This window comes from Octopus bimaculoides, chromosome 9 (genome assembly GCF_046866305.1).
Source record: "Octopus bimaculoides isolate indiv1 chromosome 9, ASM4686630v1, whole genome shotgun sequence".
In the NCBI taxonomy this organism is placed as follows: domain Eukaryota; kingdom Metazoa; phylum Mollusca; class Cephalopoda; order Octopoda; family Octopodidae; genus Octopus; species Octopus bimaculoides.
Genome location: NC_142936.1, coordinates 18,417,363 through 18,434,391, shown reverse-complemented (window position 1 = coordinate 18,434,391; position 17,029 = coordinate 18,417,363). Strand labels below are relative to the sequence as shown.

The window sequence follows — 17,029 nt, the reverse complement described above, 5'->3', positions numbered from 1 at the left end:
TACCGAGCGTCAAACTAATGCACTTGCTTGTTGTTTATACACCTGTCTTCGTCTTTTACTATTCTGTAAATTTCAACTATATATATATATATATATATATATATATATATATATATATATATATATATATATCTAGCTGAAATTTACAAAAAACAGAAGACGAAGATAGGTGTATAAACAACAAGGAAGTGTATTAGTTTGACGCTCGGTAAGGTGAGAAAGTCTTTTACGTTTCGAGCCTACGCTCTTCAACATAAAGGAACATGAGGAAATAAACAGAGAGAATAAAACTTTTGGAGTTAGCGGCCAAGACGACTTGTGCAGTCAATAGAATACAACGCTCCTGTGGGTGAAAATTGTTATTCTTCAATCTAAGTTCTTCTGAGTGGTGGTCTTTTACGTAGGTACGGGAAACGCAGGCTCACATAATCTAGTGTGTTTCTTTTCTGGACGACGGAAGGTTGTAGTTTAAGGGATTTTTGGTGCTATTTCTAGCAGACCGTGGGACTTCGTAGTGACTCCCTCGGAGTCTCGCTTCGGTTTTGATTTCAATGGTAAATATTTCAGAAGAAATGATTGTTCTAATGGCAGTAGTAATATAGTAGTATTCGTATTTGTTATGATGATGATGATGATGAATATGATGATGTGGTTTTTAGTTGTAGTAGCAGTAGTAGTAGTTGTCGTAGTTATTGTTGTGATGATAGTTTAGTTGTAGTAAAAGAACTATAGAATGGAAGAGAGTTCGCCAGAAGGCAGGATGGGGTGGAATAGAAAGAATAACATGTTTGCAGAGGAGTCATAGAAGAAATTGATAAGTTTAATAGCTACGGTGAGCAAATAATCTATTGTTTCAGGTTAATGTTCTTCGTCAGAGAGAAGGTAGGATAAGTGAGGATGTTTTTTAGGCAATCGACCAAAACGACAACATTCTCAGGTAAAGGGCAACGTACCGAAATGTCGGGTGATTCACTTTTCATTGAAAATGAATTTCTATAAACACTTCTAGTAATTAATTATTGATAGCATAGACTATCACCAGATTGCTTGGATTCCGGATTTTACATCACAAAGTCGGTCAGTTCCGTTTTGCTATCACTCTAAAATCTCCAGATGAGGAAGAGAAAGACATATTGTGTGTGTATGTGTGTGTGTGTGTATGTAAGGGAAAGAGAGGGAGAAAGAGAGAGAGAGAGAGAGAGAAATGGTAGAGAGGGAGAGAGAAAGAGAGAAAGAAAGCATGTTTATGTGCATGCATGTGTATCTGTTCTGACGCCTACTTACAGAAAGTGTCTGCGTGATGTAGGCGAAGAGGCAGAGAAAGAGTGAGTAAGAGAGAGAGAGAAAGAGAGAGATAAAGAAAGAGAGAGAGGGGGAGGGAATAAGAGTTAGAGATAGAGATGTAGAGAATGGGGAGGGGGTGGAAGCAAAGAAGTAGAGAACATAAAGGAAGTAGGGAGAATAAAAGAGACAATAAATGTTTTATATTTTGTTTGTTTTTGGTTTTCTCTTGCGTGCATTTTGTCTATAAATAATTTGTATTATTCACTTGATTTGTATATCGGTACAGAAACGAAGTATAATGTTATAGTTATTTCTTATATACGCGCATGGTTTAATTCCATTGGAGCGGGAAAATAAGTTTAGAAAATGTTTATACCTTATACATTATTAGTAAGTACCTATAGTTACTTACTAATAATGGTTTCATATTTTGGCACAAGGCCAGAAAGAACTTTGTGGTTTTCATCACTGTTCCAGTTGTTTTCAAATTTGGTATATGAATTAAGTTTTGCATACTAATTATGAGAATGAAATTCATCTTTCCTATAAATCCATAATTAAAAAGTTTTTAGCCTTTAAAATTTGCAAAATTTGGGTATTTTAGCCAATCAAAAGCGAATATTTTAGACATCACCGTAGCGAAGAAGTCTGTTTCTGTAGTAACCAAAGCAAAGAAGCACCACGTATTCCATAGTTGATTGCGAAGAACTCTGTTTCCATAGTAACCAAAGATGCTGCGCATGCGCACAAGAAGTGTAGCCGCCACTTGCTCTATAATTGTTTGTTTTCATAACAGATGGGACTCGCACTCAACAAATTGAAAGTACCTGGGCATGGTTGACTTTTATCTTTGTGGATTTATGTGGAGAAGGAGATGCAAGAAAGATAATTTATTTTACAAAATCCTAGAGTGTATTGCAAACTTTCGTCCTTAAATTTTTAAAACTAATAAATGTCTGTTTTAAACAATGTTTTGATTGTTGCACTTCGTTCAAAATTTGGATTTTGTACTTGAAAAAAAAAAAGACCCTCGTAAAGCGGGTTCTCGTAAAGTGAGGTATTATTGTATATTCTGTACATCAAACCAAAGGAGTTTTATTTGTTTATTTGCATCATTATTACCATATCTGCTCACTTGGATTTGCCTTATAGTCACTCTATTATCCCGCTGATTTTATAGTGTGTGTTCAAATCTTTCGAGCGGTAGTAATTGTTTTCTACACACACACACACACACACACACACACACACACACACACACACACACACACACACACACACACACAATCTTCCATTCGGAATATATATCAAAGAAGTTCTTCAATAAATGTCGCTGTTGGAACTTTTCTATAATCGTGTGTACTCATGCAATGAAGAGATTATTTTGTTCTCGTTGAACGCTGATGGTGCCCAATTATGATCAAAAGTGTCACACACTGATTTTTAGAGGGTTATCCATGACTACCTCACCCAGTGTGTCTTTTTCTTAATGAAGACACCATGAAGAATGTTTGAGCTCGATTTATAGCAAGTCGAGCGTCCACACAGAGGCACCCTCGAAGGCTGAATGAGGACACGTAGACGCTCTCTCGTTGACGTATGTACCAGGGTTGCCATTTCAGTTGTTTTAACTATTTCAGCTTGAAAATCCATCAAGTTACGTGTTCGCATAATTTTAGTGCATTTAAAAATAATTTAGTGCCTAAGTTAGTTAGTTCTTCATTAAAGAGAAATCAGAATTTAATTCGGAATTTGTTATCAAAAATTAAAGCAGATAAATTTTGTGACAAGAAAATGTGTTTTTCCAGTCGTTTCAGACAACTTCTATTTGGATTGAAGTATCCTCATATAAGTGATTCGACTGGGAAAAAACTATTTGAACATTTCTCTAAGTTAGCTTCAACACTATTCATTTTACCACATGCAAATGCTAATTTTGAGAGCATATTTATCCACATGAATTTTATGAACTCAAAAGAGCGTAACCGTCTAAGCATAGAAGCACAAAGAGAAATTCTGAATATCAAATATAGCCTTAAACGAAGTGGTAAATAGTTATGTTTGTAATCTACTTAGCCAACTGTTAAAGAAAATTGGATCCACGGAAGCTTATAAATCGTGTGAAACTGCAGCTTCTACATCAAAAGAAATTGACTGGGAAATCTTCAAAAATCATAAGGAGTAAAAATACAAGTGATGTTAATTTCATTTTAATTTAATTGAAGCTGAAACTTTTAATATAAATCTTTTGATATTTACACCTTTTTATGCGATTTCTTTTTATATTTAGGTGTTTTTTGGTACTTTCCACTTTTATCCAGTGCTTTGTAGTGCCTATTAACTTAGTGCCTATTAACATTGTGCTTTTCAAAATTTTGAATTGGCATTCCTGGTATGTACGCGGTTATTCACTTAAGTGATTTAAATCACTTAAGGTATTTCTTAAGTGATTTAACTAATTATTAACTTTTTTCAGTTTCATTTAGTACCACTTTGAATGAAGTAAACATCTCTGGTAAAGTTTAGAGGAGATTTAGCTACAATTTCTAGGAATTTGGGTGACAACGTAGAAACATCGTTGTGAAGTAAGAGCACAGCAAAAAAAAAAAAAAAAAAAATTCATTATCGACCATGAAAGGAAGGTTTTATTACATAGCCGATAACAAGAAGCAATAAATTACTATTAAACACCTCTAGCTACTATCATCCCCACTCCCATGAAAAAACGCTATGACAATAAATGTAATATAGTATAATACCTTGTACATTTCCAGATTCAGCTGTTCAATCAAAAAACAGATAAACTACAACTGTATGAAAAAGTTTAGTATGATTAAGATATACAATGTAAAAAAATACTTCAAGCAAACGTAAAGAAAATCTAGTTGACATGGAGTTTCTGAAATACAGTGCTCGGTTCATCAAAAGGAAAATGCGTAGAGAAAAGGGTTGTTTACTGTATTGATGTCTCCACAAACAAAACATCAAGCTACACAGAGCATACAGAATACCAGTACAACCGCTACTGCTACCCTCTCTACATAGAAAAACACCACGTCACTTTCAAAGCGTATTTGGAAATCCAGAGATAAATGATTGATTACCAGCATCTCATAAACAGTATTCAATAAAGCACAGTTATTGAGCAGCATATTGAAGTCATGCAACCTCTCTCTTACAGAGAAATTCCACAACATCTGCCATTCTTTTTCATTCTTAAATACATGGAGTAAACTAGTTTTGACTTTACCAACACATACCCAAATTACCGTTAAAGAGCCTCGTCCTATTCCATACCGAGGCACGATAGTAAAACGATGATTTATAACGCTTCCACTGTTGTAATTACACCCATTTTCCAATCCACTAATTTATGCAATCAAGCAAAGGACATATCGAACTGAACTATGGTTCGAATTTGTAATCTTTCTTTATCCCAAACAGTATAATACAATATAACACACAAGTGTATATATATATATATATATATATATATATATATATGGGAGAATATACAAAAAATAACAACAGACGAGGACAGGTGGTGTAAATAACAAAAGTATATATTAGTATGACGCTCGGGAATACGGAAAGTCTTTGACGTTTCGAGCTACGCTCTTCAACAGATATATATATATATATATATATATATATATATATATATATATATATATATATATATATATATGTTTGTATGTATGTATGTATGTATGTATGTATGTATGTATGTATGTATGTGTGTGTGTGTGTGTGTGTGTGTGTGTGTGTGTGTGTGAGGGAGAGAGAGAGAGAGAGAGAGAGAGAGAGAGAGAGAGAGAGAGAGAGAGAGAAAATAAGTTCAAATAGAACAATTCAAACTTTTTGAGGAATCCAAAAAGAGAGAAAGTAATTTCCAATAAAAGTTCATCATATTCATAAAAATCAGCCAGTGCAAGTAGTATGAATATGAAAATAAAGTTCGTTATGGGTATAAAGATACCATAAACAAGTATAAAAATGGAGAAAAGATGTTAAAATCAAAATTGGATTTAATATATACGAACGTTTCAAAAGACAATATAAATATGTTAGAACAAATTATAATGATAATAATTATAATTAAAGTTATGCATTGTCATTCTCATCAGTGTGAAGAATTTGAGGAAGAACATCAAAAAAATTATTAATAAAAGTCAATAAAGAAAAGCAGATGGAGTAATAGGGAAAATTCAACCGGATATTTATAAGTATGTTACAAAAGGGAAAAAATAAGAGAAACGAAAAAGAAAGATATATCAATGCATAACTTTAATTATAATTATTATTATTATAATTTTTTCTTATATATTCGTATTGTCTTTTGAAACGTTCGTATGAATAAAATCCAATTTTGATTTTAACATCTTTTCTCCATTTTTATACTTGTTTATGGTATCTTTATACCTATAACGAACTTTTTCAATATATATATATATATATATATATATATATATATATATATATATATATATATATATATATATATATATATATATATACACACATATATATATATATATGCATATATATATATTTTCACATACATGACCACACTATCCACCTATTCAATTCCTTTTCCTTTCTTCCTGGTCTCTCTCACCTCCTCTTCACTATGGTCATTAAATCCCTATACACCATCGGCCTCTTAGCCTTCCAGTACTACCTCAACCGTCGCACCGACCCCACATCCTGCACATCTACATTTCTCCGCCTTGTAGAACTCGTTCTTACGCTCAACTGCTTCATGTTCGCAGGTGAGGTCTACCAGTAAATAGCTAGCATCGCCATGGGAACGAGAATGTACTCCAACTTTACTAACTTATTTGTCGGTTGCATCGTGGCCCAAATCTTCTCACAGTTCTCTGGACAGATCCCAAAGCTATATGGACCCCAGAGCTATATAAACGATTTCATTGGCAATACCTCTCTCTCCCGTAAGCAGCTCACCAACTTTATCTCTTTCGTTTTCACCTTTCATCCTTCCCCTGTGTTCACCTCTGTCATCTCCGACATTTCTGTCAAATTCCTCCACGTCTCTATTGATCCTCTCGCCCAATCTTTCACCACTTCCACCATCTTCAAACCAACGGACTCCCATCTCTACCTCAACTTTTCCTCCTGCCACCCTCTCACACCAAACGGGCCATCTTCTACTCCCGATTCCTCCATCTGCGACGTCTGTGCAGCCGCGACCGGTATTTTGAAACTCACTATCAATACCTGGCCCTCCTGTTCACTCCTTGTGGATACCCCTCCACCCTTGTCGAAGCCGCCCTTACTCGTGCTCGCCAAGTTGATAATACTACAGCCCTCTCTCCTTCCCCACACTCGTCTCCTTACGGTACCCCTTTCTCCTCTTCCACCCCCTCCAACCTACCCTTTCGTCAGAAGATCCTACGGGCCTTCCATCGTCTCCCCTGTTTTCCCTAACCCACCTCTTTCAAACGCACCCGTATCCTACGCAACTTACTAGTTTGCAGCTCCCTCAATTACTGGACCCTTTCCTTGCTCAAGACCCCGTTGCCACACCTGTTCGTTTATTACCAATATCACTTCCATCACTGAAACTAACCAACACACCTTCCACATTTGGAACTCCTTTTGTTGCATCTCGTCTAATTTTGTCTATTGCATTCAATGCTGCCTTTATGATTGTCCATATGTTGGTCAGCTGACCAGTTTACCGAATACCTACGGGATATCCGCCTGCGAAAAAATACCCGCGTCGCCCGTCATTTTTGCTCTGCCAGCCATTCCACCTCACACATCACTGTCTTCGGTCTGGCCTTACACTATGGATCCACCAACACCAGACTTCACCTTGAACAGCGCTATGTATTCTCTCTTCAAACGCAAGTAAACACCGTTTGGACTGAACACGAACCCTTCCTTCCAATATCAACTTCCACCCACCTTTTTTAAAAATATTTTTTCCTTACAATTCACTTTTTTTTAGTTTGAATTATTCTTGCTAGCAAATCTACCCATCTACGACGGAGGCATTATGAAGAAATGTGTAAATGGACTTGATAGATTATTAGGTGATGTCTTAGAGAAATCACATTATTGTACATTATTATACAGCATTCTATTGCAGCTATATGACATATGTTTGCGACTAAGTGACATGTAATGACGATTCACTCCTGAACGGAAATAAGCTCCCCGCCTCTGTATCATGAATGGTTATGTGGACCATTCCTACCGAAAGCCAGATCTTCCTTTCACCACTACATAAAAAGTATTAAGAAAAAAATGTTATTTAGATAAACTTTTATTTTAGTTGTTTATTCTACTTTATGCTTGTTTATACTCATAGACATTCAAAGTTCAGAAATTTCCTTATTTAAATAATGAATCATCTTCTTTTCGATAATATCAATATGATTACAAAACTTCTTTGTAGACGATGTTTTTTGTTTGGTTGACACCAATTTTCAAATTAATGGAGTACGTTGCTCTACTCTTAGCAACGTATAACTAGCCGTGTGTAAACATTGGAGGGGTAAAAATACACCTACACGATCTAGAAGTCTGGCCATTTTATTTTCGCTGTAAACCGCCCTCGCGACCCTCTTCGTATCTACGATGGGACCACGAACTATACGACGAAAATCCAGAGTTACTCGTGGTCGGCGAATTTGTAATAAAAATGCGTAGGTAGTTTATGAATTCAAAAATCAATATCCACGAAATAGTCATACTTTCGGACTTTTTAAAGTTAAAACCCTTCCTAACGACCGTCTTTGTAATCCCCCAAAATATCGTAATCATTGGTCCAGCTGCCTGGCAGTGAAGAGGGAACAGACAGACGAAAATAACGCCCATTATAATAAGATAGCAAACCTGCCCATTTACTATCCAGAGGGAAACGTAATCTTTCAGGATGATAATGCACCAATTCACATAGCTAAAGTTGTTACTGAATAGCACGAGGAACGTTCTAGTGAAGTTGAACATTTTATCTGGCCACTACAGTTTCCAGATCACAATATTATTTGAACATTTATGGTGCATTTTAGAAAAACAAGTAAGGAGTCGATATCCTCCACCATCATCACTACAAGAACTGGAGACTGTTTTTGCTGAAGAATGGACAAAAATGCCTTTGGAAACAATTCAAACTTTGTACGAGTCCATACCTTGTAGAATTCAAGCTGTAATTACTGCCAAAGGCGGTCCTACCCCATATTAAAAGAAATTTGTTTGAAATTTTAAGGTGCTTCCGTTATTTTGTTCAACCCCTGTACACACACACACACACACACACACACACACACATGTATATGTACACACACACAGAATAGGAGAGATAGAAGGAAAGAGGAATAGCATGAGGAGGAGGAGGAGGAAGAGGAGCAGCAGCAGCAGTAGCGGCCAACGGTGAGAGTGAGGTGAAGGGAAAAGATGAGGTGTGAGGGGAATAGAAAGATAAGGGTATAATGAACTAAGAGGAGTTGTAGAAGTAGAAGGCGAAAACCCCTTCATTTAAACCTATCAGGGTTTAAATGATACTAAGTTCGAATATGAAGCGTTCCTTTCTCCGTTTCCTTGAGAATTTGGATCCATGGCGCGCAGATGCCTGCGGCAATTTCGCTCCCTTCGAATTTACTACATAGTACAAATCTCGCCGACACAAACTAACACTAATTTTTAGGAGTTTGCTCGATCGTCTACACACACACACACACACACACACGCATACACACACAATCCAAATTCTTAGCAGCATGATGGGATAATTGAAGATGCATTCAGAGCTAAAGAACTTGTTTTTTGGTGGTTGACTGAGCTCCGTTAACCCAGGTTGCTGTGATTATTCGAAGAAATATATTACTTGTAAGCTAAATAGTGGTTTCAAATTTTGCCACAAGGGCAGCCATTTTGGGAGAGGGGCTGTGTCGATGTAATCGACCCCATTGTTCAACTGGTACTTAATTTATCGACTCCGAAAGGATGAAAGGCAAAGTTGACCTCGGTGGAATTTGAACTCAGAGTGTAGCGACGGGCGAAATATCACTAAGCATTTCGCCCTGCGCGCTAACGATTCTGCTAGCTCGCTGCCTTCAACTTGTAAGCGAAATTGTAAAACACCATCTTGATTCACGAAGATAAAGTTCATTCTCAAATGTTTATGCTGCGTTGATATGTTAGTACATTCTAAAGAAATTGGTCTATCAGTGCATTCTCAAGAATTGGTCTATTAGTGCATTCTTATCTTTTAATGTATTAGCCTATTCTTAAATTGGTCTGTTAAAACATTCTTCGTGTTTGCGAAATTTCCAACGGAACTACCTACTTACTAAATAATAAGTAGTTTAGTTGACATGTAAGCCTTAATTAGCAGTCGTGGTTCCAAATCAGTTGAGTTTACAAAGGCACAGGCGATGTGTGTGTGGTGACGTTCACTGCATGACCTTGTAGTTCTTCAGTTTGATCACACACCGGAGCACCTTGGACAGGTATCTTCTGCAGTAGCCTTGGGTTAATCAATACCCTGTAAATGGAATTTGGTAAAAGGAATCTGTGAGAAGCTTACCATATATATATATATATATATATATATATATATATATATATATATATATATATAAATATTTTTATTTTTATTTTTATATATTTACATATACACACACGATAATACACGACTTATAATCCCCAATCCTGTTCATACAACGACTGGCGCAAACTAGTCGGTATACAGCACTTACTCGGTATTACCTGTATCCTCTTGGGTTTGCTTAAATCCAATACCCTCCTCAACCTTATCAACCTTATATATATATATATATATATATATATATATATATATATATATATATATATATATATAGTGTAGTATATTGCCACTTAAGTGTGGCTGACCCCTAGGGGTGGATGTTACTGTTGCTTTTAGCCCCAGGAGGACATCTCCTCCAGCTGGCTTATCGACACACGACTGTGTCCTGTTTGCCAAGGGAAGTTATCCCTCTCACCTCGATCTGCAGCACGAACGTATCCGGATTTCAGGGTTATTTCCCTTCGTCGGCGTCCGACAGCTGATGACCTTGGTGAGAGAGACAAAAACCTGGCAAACTTATATCTTCTTTTCCAGTGAAATTCTTCACTGATATTGAAAAGGTGAAAACAAGCAATGTTAATTCTCTAAATGAAGTATTAACAGTAACTGCACGATAAAGTGTAGTATATTGCCACTTAAGTGTGGCTGACCCCTAGGGGTGGATGTTACTGTTGCTTTTAGCCCCAGGAGGACATCTCCTCCAGCTGGCTTATCGACACAAGACTGTGTCCTGTTTGCCAAGGGAAGTTATCCCTCTCACCTCGATCTGCAGCACGAACGTATCCGGATTTCAGGGTTATTTCCCTTCGTCGGCGTCCGACAGCTGATGACCTTGGTGAGAGAGACAAAAACCTGGCAAACTTATATCTTCTTTTCCAGTGAAATTCTTCACTGATATTGAAAAGGTGAAAACAAGCAATGTTAATTCTCTAAATGAAGTATTAACAGTAACTGCACGATAAAGTGTAGTATATTGCCACTTAAGTGTGGCTGACCCCTAGGGGTGGATGTCACCTCGATCTGCAGCACGAGATGTCCTCCTGGGGCTAAAAGCAACAGTAACATCCACCCCTAGGGGTCAGCCACACTTAAGTGGCAATATACTACACTTTATCGTGCAGTTACTGTTAATACTTCATTTAGAGAATTAACATTGCTTGTTTTCACCTTTTCAATATCAGTGAAGAATTTCACTGGAAAAGAAGATATAAGTTTGCCAGGTTTTTGTCTCTCTCACCAAGGTCATCAGCTGTCGGACGCCGACGAAGGGAAATAACCCTGAAATCCGGATACGTTCGTGCTGCAGATCGAGGTGAGAGGGATAACTTCCCTTGGCAAACAGGACACAGTCGTGTGTCGATAAGCCAGCTGGAGGAGATGTCCTCCTGGGGCTAAAAGCAACAGTAACATCCACCCCTAGGGGTCAGCCACACTTAAGTGGCAATATACTACACTTTATCGTGCAGTTACTGTTAATACTTCATTTAGAGAATTAACATTGCTTGTTTTCACCTTTTCAATATCAGTGAAGAATTTCACTGGAAAAGAAGATATAAGTTTGCCAGGTTTTTGTCTCTCTCACCAAGGTCATCAGCTGTCGGACGCCGACGAAGGGAAATAACCCTGAAATCCGGATACGTTCGTGCTGCAGATCGAGGTGAGAGGGATAACTTCCCTTGGCAAACAGGACACAGTCGTGTGTCGATAAGCCAGCTGGAGGAGATGTCCTCCTGGGGCTAAAAGCAACAGTAACATCCACCCCTAGGGGTCAGCCACACTTAAGTGGCAATATACTACACTTTATCGTGCAGTTACTGTTAATACTTCATTTAGAGAATTAACATTGCTTATATATATATATATATATATATATATATATATATATATATATATATATATATATATATATATATATATATATATATATATACATATACATATATATATATACATATACATACATACATATATATATATATATATATATATATATATATATATATATATACATATATATATATATATATATATATATATATATATATATATATATATATATATATATATGCATATATATATATATATATATATATACACACACATACATACATACATAGATATATATATATATATATATATATATATATATATATATATATATATATATATATATATATACATATATATGCATATATATATATATATATATATATATATATATATATATATATATATATATATATATATATACATATATATGCATATATATATATATATATATATATATATTTATATACATACATACATACATATATATATATATATATATATATATATATATGTATGTATATGTATATACATACATACATGGCTTAGTGGTTAGGGTGTCAGCATCATGATCGTAAGATTGTGGTTTCGATTCCTGGACGGGGCGACGCGTTGTGTTCTTGAGCAAAACACTTCATTTCACGTTGCTCCAGTTCACTCAGCTGGCAAAAATAAGTAACTCTGCGATGGACTGGCGTCGCATCATTTCCCATCATTGCGATAGCTTACTATGGGCTCCAATATATGATAATTCCTTCAGCAGAATGCTGTGGCCAACTTTATCGAACGCTATAGTGAAGCCAACGTAAATGACATTTATGTTGGATGCCTCTCCCAGAGTATTTGGAACGCATTCAAAGTTGTGCAGAAGCTATGTTAGACAGTCTCTGCCACCACGTAAACCAAAACGGTTGGGATGTAGGCGATGGTTTTTCTCTAAGAAGGCAGTCAGTTTTTTTTTTATTTCACTTTTCTGTCGAATTCTTCAACGATATGAAAGTAATTCACTGCAGGTAACTCATCCCTCTTGTGAAAAAGTGGGACGTCAAACTGAATTAGAAAACGCTCAAGTATAAAACCTGAGCCTAGCGATTTTCTCCCGAGATTTGCAAGAAGATATGCAAATTAATGCCAATACACGTTCAGGATAATAACGAGGAGTCTGTCTGAGCCCACTGCTAATTGGGTTTAACTTTATTAATTACCGCAATGATATCCTCAGAGGAGAAAGTTAATTCAGAGAGGATATATTGAGAATCTACTTTAATAATACTCCCTAAGCTGACTGCGTCACCGAAGATAGAATAATATTACTTCTGTAGAAATCATACCATCTCTATGACTCCTTAGTGAAGATTGTTGTTTTCATCGATCAGTAAGCCGATTAATGAAGTTATCTAATTTTATTTTTCAAATAATAAGAAAACGGGGATTGTGTGTAATTTTTGAGATGACCCAGTCTTCCTCAGCGGGCCCTTTGGTCATTAATTGGGGACTTCATACTGTTCTGGAGAGGTTGTTTTTTCCGACTCAATTGCAATTATTACTCTCGAGAGGGAGTACTACTGCTGGCAGGATTTTAGCTAATTGAAGTTTTTTGCATATTCTTTTTTATTTTTTCGATGAGTGTTTTTCTCTCTACAGGGAGTCAGCATCTATTTATGTTTGTGGGTCGTGATGGGAGTGGTTGCACATATGTGAACAAATGTGTTCTCAAGTAGCTGCTAAGACACTTTGACAACAACAAGTGCAATAAATTCATACTTGTCCAGATGTAAATTGCGTACATATGTAATATGCATGCATACTCGCTTATTTACATACATACATACATACATACATACATACATACATACATACGTACGTACGTACGTACTTACGTACATACATGCATACATACATACACACACAATCGTACGTACATACATACATGCATGCATTCATATATAGACATATGTATGCATACCTGCCTATATACATACTAAGGGTTCTCTTCCCATGTTTCTGGGTTCCTAATTCCTGGAAAATTCTATTTTCCGTGAATTCCAGGCCACATTATTTAAAAACCAATTAACTATCAATTGCAAGGCCGTCTTAAAGTGCTCGAGTAATTAAACAAGCTGTCATTAAACCATTTAAAGATCGTTCACAAAGACGTTTGCTGAGAAATTCGTACAACTGTAATATACGAACTTCCCTCGAAAAGAGTCGACGACCTTTACGTTTAAAAAAAAATAAACTGGAACTTTAGAAGATATAGTATCTTAATTAGTTGAATGCAATAAAGGTTTATTTTTCAATTTTTTATCAATGAATGGTTTTTCCTTTATTGTAGGTGATTCAACATCAGTGTGTTTAGAAAATAACTGACGTTATTGAAAAAACTAATAAAAAGTGAAAGCGAAAAATTTAGTATTTCTTTAGATGAATCAATTTTGCATACTCGTAGATATTTGAGTACAAATGTTCTTTAATGCAGTAAATTCTGGAACTGCGGTAGTATTAAAATTTATGAAAGATTTTCTACCTAAAAAATTATCAAACTTTTTAAATTAAAATTTCTGAATTCGGCCTTAATTTGTAAAAAAATATAGTTGCCATAAACGATGATAGGGTCAATATTACATTTAAATTTGGTTAGGATATTAGCTTCAGTTGTCAATTGTGATGCGCTCATCGTCTTTATTTAGTTGTTTGTGGTGTTCTTTCTTCTCAAGAAACCTTATTTGTGATGAAGCTTGCTTAACTCTTGTAACAATGACCATCAGTTTGAAGCTACATTCAAAGACGATAATTAAAATACAGATTCTGCAGGTGTGACTATGGTTAGGGCCAGTTTTAAACCAGTTAAACAGATTTGTTCAAATTGGGCCTCCCATCAAGAAAGGGCCCCGTGCACAGCTCGACTTGTAACAAAAACATTAAAACTTCCATGTGCTTTCAAATTTAGTATAATATTGTGGCTAATGGTGGAGCTTCAATCCCTCAACGCTTTTTGACTGCGATTGGGCGTACTATACGAAACATAAAACATCAATCTTCAGCTTTTGCAGAGTAGAGGGCCCTATTGACAGTTCTCTAGTTGGGCCCGCATTTCCTAGCGCCGGCTCTGACTATTGTTCATAGTTATGATGATCTGCAACAAACCGAATTTAATGAAATAAGCACCCGAAGCAGAAGAACCTTTTGCTGAATAAAATTTAAGCGTTGTCAACGTCATTAAAAAGCGAGAACAATTATTAGGTCAGTAGGAGGTATCGAAAACAAAAATATGAAATTCTTAAGAAGTCCGTTAAAGAGAGGCACGCTCATATATTTGCAATTAACCAATGATATCTGTTGCTGGCACTCCGTCGCTTACGACGTCGAGGGTTCCAGTTGATCCGATCAACGGAACAGCCTGCTCGTGAAATTAACGTGCAAGTGGCTGAGCACTCCACAGACACGTGTACCCTTAACGTAGTTCTCGGGGATATTCAGCGTGACACAGTGTGACAAGGCCGACCCTTTGAATTACAGGCACAACAGAAACAGGAAGAAAGAGTGAGAGAAAGTTGTGGTGAAAGAGGTTCGCCACCATCCTCTGCCGGAGCCTCGTGGAGCTTTAGGTGTTTTCGCTCAATAAACACTGACAACGCCCGGTCTGGGAATCGAAACCGCGATCCTATGACCGCGAGTCTGCTGCCCTAACCACTGGGCCATTGCGCCTCCTTCCAATGATATCTAGACAAGATGGAATAGGTTATTTGCAATGTTAGAACGATTGTTGCTCCTTAAAAGTTGCAATTTAAGTGTTATGATCAATACGGTAGCAACTTCTCGTTTTTCAGACAATGAATTTAATGCTACTGGAGCAAAGTGAAGCTGAAGTTGAAAACTAGTTCAATGGGATACAACTTTGATCTCTTCCTAAGCTTTATTTGTATTTATTTTTAAAAAAATGAAACAAGAAACTACTCCAATGTCCAAAGGTGCCACGAACGATACATAAATACAGAAATATGTATACTCACACTCAGGTATGTATGAACAACATACACATAAATGCATGCACATACATACATACATATATGTACACACAGGCACATATAAATATAGTTTTGCCTATTTGATCTGTTTCTCCTAATTGCACCTTTTGATCCCTACAGCCTAATTTTAAAAGTAGCTAAATAGTTAATAGCGAGTTGGTATAAAATTAACAGTTTGCATGTTATATATACCCTACATTATGTGTGTATATATGATGGAATCTCCCATCGTTAGATAACGTATGAGGCTTCGACAATTTCTTATCGAACAACCACGCAGATGATTTGTTTATAGTGGTTGAATGTTTGTGTACACATGTATGTATGTATATATGTATGTATGTATATATGTATGTATGTATGTGCACACATACACTCATGCACACACACACACACACACACACACACACACACACACATACACACACACACACACACACACACACACACACACACACACACACACACACTTTTGGTTCAGGCAATCGGGCTTATTCTGCTGATCTTTTTCTATTGAACCGCTATGCTACTAGGACTTAAACAAACCAACATCGGTTGTCAAGCAGTAATAAACAAACTCAAACTAAAAAACGCGCGCGCGAAGACGCACATATAAGGGTAATGATCATAAGGTCGAATGCGAGGCCGAATTTCACATGACCGAAAAGTCAGAATAACGAATGCCATAATGTCGAAATATGAAAACCCAGAATTTTGAAGGCCATCCTAGATTACGAATTTGAATACGATCTACTCATCCTGACAATTTGCGATCACACACATTAGGCTGCTCAGTGGTCCTCCAGGCACCATACAACCTGGATCTGGTAAACTACAACTCTTCGGCGACAACGATTTGATGACATAGATGAGGCGAAAGTGATGTTGATGAATACGAAGACGTGGATGGAGAACTGAATTTTTAAAATTTTTTTATAGAGGATTCGTGAGACGGAGTCATGAATGGCGCAAATGCATAGCTTATTGCAATGCTCCGCAACCGGTATGTCGCGGCACGCTGGTGTGCCATGAGACGATACTAGGTGTGCTGCAGTGAATATAATTTTTCCCCTATACTTTTAGTTATATTTTTAGTTCAGGTGTGCCGCTGAACTTTGAAAAGAATATTAATGTACCGCAAGTGAAAAAAAGGTTGCAGAGTACTGGCTTAATGGACGAGATAATGCCAAGTAGTACCTTTTTATAGAGAAAAGTAACTTTACCAACATACAATATTGTATGCCATTTAATAAAATAGTTAAGCCAACTTTTGCGTAACATTCGATACTACTCGTGTGTGTGTGTGTGAAAA

The 17,029-nt window shown here is 36.4% G+C and overlaps 1 protein-coding gene across 4 annotated transcripts in view; it reads right to left on the bottom strand.

The window, feature by feature from the left end:
- The window catches only part of LOC106874424 (hydroxysteroid 11-beta-dehydrogenase 1-like protein), a 150,794-nt gene that overhangs the window by 82,815 nt on the left and 50,950 nt on the right, over positions 1-17,029 (bottom strand). The window contains exon 2 of one of the 4 annotated variants that reach the window (XM_089357221.1): positions 9,606-9,799. The exons of the other annotated variants lie outside the window; for them this stretch is intronic. The gene's annotated coding sequence lies outside the window, so the exon portion shown is untranslated. The remainder of the gene's footprint in view (positions 1-9,605; positions 9,800-17,029) is intronic. 4 annotated transcript variants of the gene reach the window in all.